At 43.6% G+C, this 7,519-nt stretch overlaps 1 pseudogene; it reads right to left on the reverse strand.

The window, feature by feature from the left end:
- Positions 1–285: 285 nt before the first annotated feature.
- Positions 286–2,406, reverse strand: LOC122896880 (annotated as a pseudogene).
- Between the last annotated feature and the right edge of the window lie 5,113 nt (positions 2,407–7,519).

Below are 7,519 nucleotides of genomic sequence, written 5' to 3' on the forward strand. Positions count from 1 at the left end.
ATGGAGGCATAATACTCCATAGTGTATATGGACCACATCTTCCTTATCCATTCATCCGTTGAAGGGCGTCTTGGTTCTTTCCATTGTTTGGCGACCGTGGCCATTGCTGCTATAAACATTGGGGTACAGATGGCCCTTCTTTTCACGACATCTGTATCTTTGGGGTAAATACCCAGGAGTGCAATTGCAGGGTCGTAGGGAAGCTCTATTTTTAATTTCTTGAGGAATCTCCACACTGTTCTCCAAAGAGGCTGCACCAACTTGAAGAATGCCCAGTTTTTTTTTTTTGCTATAGCAGCTCAACATTACAACTGCCATGGAATTTGCTACAAATTTGGGTCCTTTGAATATTGTGTGTGGAACAATGCTCAACCTATTTATTTTCAGATTGGTTTAGTCAACCTCTTCAATGGTGGGCCCAGAGGAGGCACCACCAGAGGGAGGAGCTCCACCACCAGGGAAGCCTCCAGGCATTCCTCCTGGCATGCCCCCTGCACTCTGGTACAGCTTGGTGATGATGGGCTTGCAGACTTTCTCCAACTCTTTCTGCTGGTGTTCAATTTCTTCCTTCTCTGCAGTCTGGTTCTTATCAAGCCAGTTGATGATTTCATTGCACTTGTCAAGAATCTTCTGTTTGTCTTCATCATTTATCTTGCCCTGAAGTTTTTCATCTTCAACAGTTGCTTTCATGTTGAATGCGTAAGACTCAAGTGAATTCTTGCAAGACAACTTGTCCCGCTGTTTCTCATCTTCAGCTTTGTACTTCTAAGCTTCCTGGACCATGCGCTCAATATCTTCCTTGCTCAAGCGGCCCTTGTCATTAGAGATGGTAATCTTGTTCTCTTTTCCTGTGCTTTTATCCAAGGCAGAGACATTGAGGATACCATTAGCATCAATATCGAAAGTGACCTCAATCTGAGGGGCACCACGAGGAGCAGGAGGTATGCCTGTGAGTTCAAACATTCCAAGTAGATTGTTGTCCTTGGTCATGGCACGCTCACCTTCATTCACCTGAATAAGCACACCAGGCTAGTTGTCGGAGTAGGTAGTGAAGGTCTGTGTCTGTTTGGTAGGAATGGTAGTATTACGCTTGATAAGAACAGTCATGACTCCTCCAGCAGTTTCAATGCCAAGAGAAAGTGGAGTGGCATCCAACAGCAGCAAATCTTGAACATTTTCAGATTTGTCTCCAGAAAGGATGGCTGCCTGGACAGCTGCACCATAAGCAACAGCTTCATCAGGGTTGATGCTCTTATTCAGTTCTTTTCCATTGAAGAAATCTTGGAGAAGTTTCTGAATCTTGGGGATACGGGTAGAACCACCCACCAGAACAATATCATGGATCTGAGACTTGTCTAACTTGGCATCCTGAAGAGCTTTCTCTACAGGGTCTAGGGTGCCACGGAACAGGTCAGCATTTAATTCTTCAAACCGGGCACGAGTGATAGAGGTATAGAAGTCGATTCCTTCATACAGAGAATCAATCTCAATACTGGCCTGGGTGCTGGAAGAAAGTGTACGCTTAGCACGTTCACAAGCAGTACAGAGACGACGAATTGCCCTCTTGTTTTCACTGATATCTTTCTTGTGTTTGCGCTTGAACTCCGCAATAAAATGGTTGACCATTTGGTTGTCAAAGTCTTCTCCACCTAAGTGGGTGTCTCCAGCTATGGACTTATCCTCAAAGATCCCATCTTCAATAGTAAGGATGGACACATCAAAAGTGCCACCTCCTAAGTCAAAGATCAGCACATTCCTTTCAGCTCCAAGTTTTTTGTCTAAGCCATAAGCAATAGCAGCAGCAGTTGGCTCATTGATGATTCGATGTACATTGAGACCAGCAATAGTTCCAGCATCTTTGGTAGCCTGACGCTGAGAATCATTGAAGTACGCAGGTACTGTGACAACTGCACTGGTAACGGTCTTCCCAAGATAAGCCTCTGCGATTTCCTTCATTTTCGTCAAAACCATAGAAGACACCTCCTCTGGATAAAAGCTTTTTGTCTCTCCCTTGTATTCTACTTGGACCTTGGGCCTGCCAGCATCATTCACCACCATGAAAGGCCAATGTTTCATATCAGACTGGACAACAGCATCATCAAATCTCCGTCCAATCAGGCGTTTGGCATCAAAAACTGTGTTGGTGGGGTTCATCGCAACTTGGTTCTTCGCAGCAGCACCGATCAATCGTTTGGTGTCCGTGAAGGCGACATAACTTGGGGTGGTCCGGTTTCCCTGATCATTGGCAATTATTTCCACTTTCCCATGCTGCAAGACACCCACGTAGGAGTAGGTGGTGCCAAGATCAATGCCAACTGCAGGTCCCTTAGACATGGTTGCTTATGTGTAGGCCTGGCTCGGGTTGAGAAGAAGACAGCAATCCAAAGATCTAGCCCTGCATTCAATGAGAACTGGGCTCTTGTTTTTTGGGAGGTTTTTTTTTTTTTTTTTTTTCTCACTGCAGCATTTCTTTTTTTTTTTTCAATTTATTTATTTTCAGAAAAACATTATTCATTATTTTTTCACCACACCCAGTGCTCCATACAAGCCGTGCCCTCTATAATACCCACCACCTGGTACCCCAACCTCCCACACCCCCCGCCACTTCAAACCCCTCAGATTGTTTTTCAGAGTCCATAGTCTCTCATGGTTCACCTCCCCTTCCAATTTACCCAAATTCCCTACTCCTCTCTAACGCCCCTTGTCCTCCATGCTATTTGTTATGCTCCACAAATAAGTGAAATTTTGGGAGGTTTTTGATCACTGCTTCAATCTCGTTATTAGATATTGGTCTATTCAGGTTGTCAATTTCTTCCTGGTTCAATGTTGGTAGTTTATATTTATCCAGGAATGCATCCATTTCATCTAGGTTGCTAAGCTTATTGGCATATAACTGTTGATAATAACTTCTGATGATTGTTTCTACTTCCTTGGTGTTAGTTGTGATCTCTCCCTTTTCATTCATTATTTTATGAATTTGGGCTTTCTCTCTTTTCTTTTGGATTAGTGTGCCCAATGGTTTATCAATCTTATTAATTCTTTCAAAAAACCAGCTTCTAGTTTCATTGCTATGTTCTACTGTATCTCTGGTTTCTACCTCATTGATCTCAGCTCTAATCTTGATGATTTCCCTTCTTATGTGTGGAGTTGGTTTGATTTGTTGTTGATTCTCCAGTTCTTTAAGGTGTAGAGACAGCTGTTGTGTTCTAGATTTTTCAATTTTTTTGAGGGAGGCTTGGATGGCTATGTATTTTCCCCTTAGGACTGCCTTTGCTGTATCCCATAGGTTTTGGACCGAAGTGTCTTCATTCTCATTGTTTTCCATGAATTGTTTCAGTTCTTCTTTGATCTCCTGGTTGATCCAAGCATTCTTAAGCAAGGTGGTCTTTAGCTTCCAGGTGTTTGAGTTCCTTCTGAACTTTTCCTTGTGATTGAGCTCCAGTTTCAAAGCATTGTGATCTGAGAATATGCAGGGCATAATCTCAGTTTTGGTATCGGTTGAGTCCTGATTTGTGACCCAGTATGTGGTCAATTCTGGAGAAGGTTCCGTGTGCACCTGAGAAGAATGAGTATTCTGTTGTTTTAGGGTGGAATGTTCTGTATATATTTTTGAGGTCTATCTGGTCCAATGTGTCATTCAATGCTCTTGTTTCTTTATTGATTTTCTGCTTCGATGATCTATCTAATTATGAAAGAGGCATGTTAAGATCTCCTACGATTAATGTATTCATATCAATATGACTCTTTATCTTGATTAACAGTTTTCTTAAGTAATTGGCTGCTCCCGTATTGGGAGCATAGATATTTACAATTGTTAGGTCATCTTGGTGGATAATCCCTTTAAGGATTATGTAGTGTCCTTCTGTATCTCTGACTACAGTCTTTAGTTTGAAGTCTAATTTATCTGATATAAGAATCGCTACCCCAGGGGCGCCTGGGTGGCTCAGTGGGTTAAGCCGCTGCCTTCGGCTCAGGTCATGATCCCGGGGTCCTGGGATCGAGTCCCACATGGGGCTCTCTGCTCAGCGGGGGCCCTGCTTCCCTCTCTCTCTCTGCCTGCCTCTCTGTCTACTTGTGATCTCTGTCTGTCAAATAAACAAAATCTTTAAAAAAAAAAAAAAGAAAAAGAATCGCTACCCCAGCCTTCTTTTGAGGCCCATTGGCATGAAAGATGCTTTTCCATCCCTTCACTTTCAGTCTGCATGTATCTTTAGGTTCAAAATGGTTCTCTTGTAGACAACATATGAATGGGTCCTGTCGTTTTATCCAATCTGCAACCCTGTTCCATTTTATGGGTGCATTTAGGCCATTTACATTGAGAGTGATTATTGATAGATGCATTTTTATTGCCATCGATTTACCTTTGAAGTATTTCTTTCTGTAGACTGTCTCTATATTTCTGTTCAATGCTATTCTTGGGATTTTTCCTCTTTTATAGAACCCCCCTTAATATTTCCTGCAGTGTCAGCTTGGTGGTTGCATAGTCTTTTAAGCCTTGCTGGTCTTGAAAACTCTTTATCTCTCCATCCATTTTGAATGTCAGTCTTGCTGGATAAAGTATTCTTGGCTGAATGTTCTTCTCATTTAGTGCCCTGAATATATCTTGCCAGCCTCTTCTGGCTTGCCAGGTCTCTGTGGACGGGTCTGACGTTATTCTGATGGGCTTCCCTCTGTAAGTAAGGAGCCTCTTTGCCCTGGCGGCTTTCAAGAGGTTATACCTACAATTATAATTCCTCAATTTGACTATCAGGTGTCGTGATGTTTTTTTGGAATGTATAATGTTGGGTGGAGACCTTTTAGCCTCTAGTACATGAACGCTGTTTCCATTCATGAGATTGGGAAAATTTTCATGAAGGACTTGTTCCACTATATCTTCTAGACTTCTTTCTTTCTCCCCCCCTTCAGGGATTCCAAGATTTCTGACGTTGAAACGCTTCATGGCATCATTTATTTCCCTGATTCTGTTTTCGTGGTTTCTAAGCTGTTTGTTCCAGGCTTCCTACTGATCCTTTCTCTCTATCTGTTTGTCTTCCAGATCACTAATTCTATGTTCTGTCTCAGTTACCCTAGCTTTGAGAGAGTTTAGATTAGATTGGAACTCATTGAGAGCATTGTGAACCTCCTCCCTGGTAGCTTTAAGCTCCGCCCTAACATTGTGAACATCCTGTCTGGTCGCTTTCTGTTCGGCCCTAATCAATTCTGCTTGGTCATCCATGGCTTTCTCCAACCTAGCTATTGCCTGGATAATTGTTAGCCTGAATTCTCTTTCTGACATATTGTCTATGTTGATAGCTGTTAGCTCTGTTGCAGAAGGTCCATCCTCTGTATTTTTCTTCTGTTGGGCCTTCCTCCTCCTATTCATTTTGGTGGGTGATGACTGAACGGATGTAGCTGGATGTATCAACTCTGGTGCAGTCAAGGTGCACCCTGGAACACTTCTGAGCAATCAGGATTCCCCACCCAAACAAGAGCCAAAAGAAAAGAAAAAGAAAAAGAAAAAAAAAGAAAAGAAGAAAAAGAAAAAGAAAAAAGAGAGAGAGGAAAGAAAAGGAAGATGAAAAGAAGTTTCAGCCCAGATGGACCCCAAGGCAAGATTTATGAAGTAGAGAAACAAAAAGAGATAAAAAGTCTGATACAAGTATATGACAAGAGAAAAAAATATGCAAATAAAGAAAGAACCTCAACTGTAAAATTTATATGCTTTCAGGACAAACACAAAAAACACAGAAACAGTGGTGGAAGAAGATGGGGGAGTTCTTATAAATTCTCAGTGTGTGCGAGGAAGGTTGTTTTGATTCTTCCTGGATGTATCTTGATATCTTTGTTAAAGGACTCAACTTTCCTAAGATAAAGGGGATTAAAAATTGGTTTTACCTATAGGGGTAGTGTTGATTGGGGAAAGGGGATTACTTTGAAGTTTAACTCTATATGAATATTAGAGGATAAAAATGAAAAGGAATAAACTAGACTAAACTAAACTAAAATTTTAAAAAATGGAATTCAAAAAATAAAAGTGCAAAAGAAAAACATAGGTGTATGTATCAAAAAGTTCAGGTTAGAAAGGTATTATGGAATTTGATGTACTGTACAACTTGCTGTGATGGTAAATAGGTTAAAAAATTACCTATATGTAAAAAAAAAATATGAACCGGAATAGTGGGAACGAGTGAACAATACAAGTTTTCCTATGAAGTAGTGGTTGTTCTCTTACAGTCCTTTTTTTTTTCCTTTCTTTTTTTTTTTCTGGGGGAGGGGCCTGCCACGTGGGTTGTCAGTCAATGATGTTTCCTGAGTTAAGTCCTCCCGCCCCCCTCAGGGGGCGGTGGGCTCTGAGGAAACTGGCTTTTTTTCAGGCTTTTGTTCTCTTGCAGTTTTTATGATTGTTCACTTTTTTTTTTTCTCTCACCTTGACCACCTTTGATGGTTTTTGTAGTATTAGAAGAAATCAAAGTGCACCCTGATCTACATCTCAGAGAGAAGCCTCAGACTGGGTGCAGAACCTGAATAACTTCCCCCTTGGACGCTGGCAGAGCAGGTTCCAAGTTGCAGACCCTGGGGGCTCAGGATCTTTTGCTGGTACCCAAAGCCAAGGCAGTGGCGGCTGTCCTGGAGCTCCCAACCGCCAGAGAGGTTCGAAGCAGCAGTCGCACAATGAGATTTTGCCGCTGGCCGGGGCAGGGAGTGCACGCCTTGCACGCAACTCTTTTCAGTGGCGGCTATGGGTCGGGCGTGCGTCTCGGGCACTGATAACAGGGTGCTGGTCCGTAAGCCCCAGGCTGGGCTTTTGCGCACCTCTGTCAGGGGAAGAGTTTCGGGCGCCCGGTTTAGGCTTTGAAACAATGGCGCGGGTCAAAGAGCGCTGGCCGGGCCTTTGTAACTCAGGGGAGCATGAGGGACGTGCGCGCGTATCTCAAGCTTTGTGGTAGGGCTAGCTCGCGTTCTACCCACTGGCGTGGCTCCCATCCCCTCACAGGAACTAGAACCCACGCATTCTTAGGTGCGCTGGCGGCTTAGGGACCAGGACCTGGTTTCTCAGCCACACTCTCTCTACCTCAGCGCCGGGGAGGCTGTCCTGGGACCGGGGACTTAAGTCCCTGTCCCTAGCCGCCCCGATTCCCACAATTTCCCCCCCGCGATCCTTTGCTCTTTTGGAGCGCTTTCAACCAATCTCCAAGTTACTGCTGGTCCCCAGACGCAGGGCACTCTCACTCGTATTGGGGTATGACTTTCCCACCAGTCACCTCTGGTGGCTCCCTCCCCCTTTTGTTTATCTTCCAATATCAGTCCGCCTTCCCACTCCGCGTTACCTGCCCACTGGCGTCTTCTGCCCCTGTAGAGATCCAGACGTGTATAATTCTGATCTCAAGCTGATTTTATGGGTGATCGGAGTTCTTTGGTAGTTAATCAGCTCACTTTGGGGTACAGGCATAAAAGGCGCCTCCTCCTACTCCCCCGCCATCTTGTCCCGTCCCGGGAATTTTTTGATTACTGATTTTCTCTTCAAATTGTCTATTTTTTC

This window comes from Neovison vison, chromosome X (assembly GCF_020171115.1).
Source record: "Neovison vison isolate M4711 chromosome X, ASM_NN_V1, whole genome shotgun sequence".
Lineage (NCBI taxonomy): Eukaryota > Metazoa > Chordata > Mammalia > Carnivora > Mustelidae > Neogale > Neogale vison.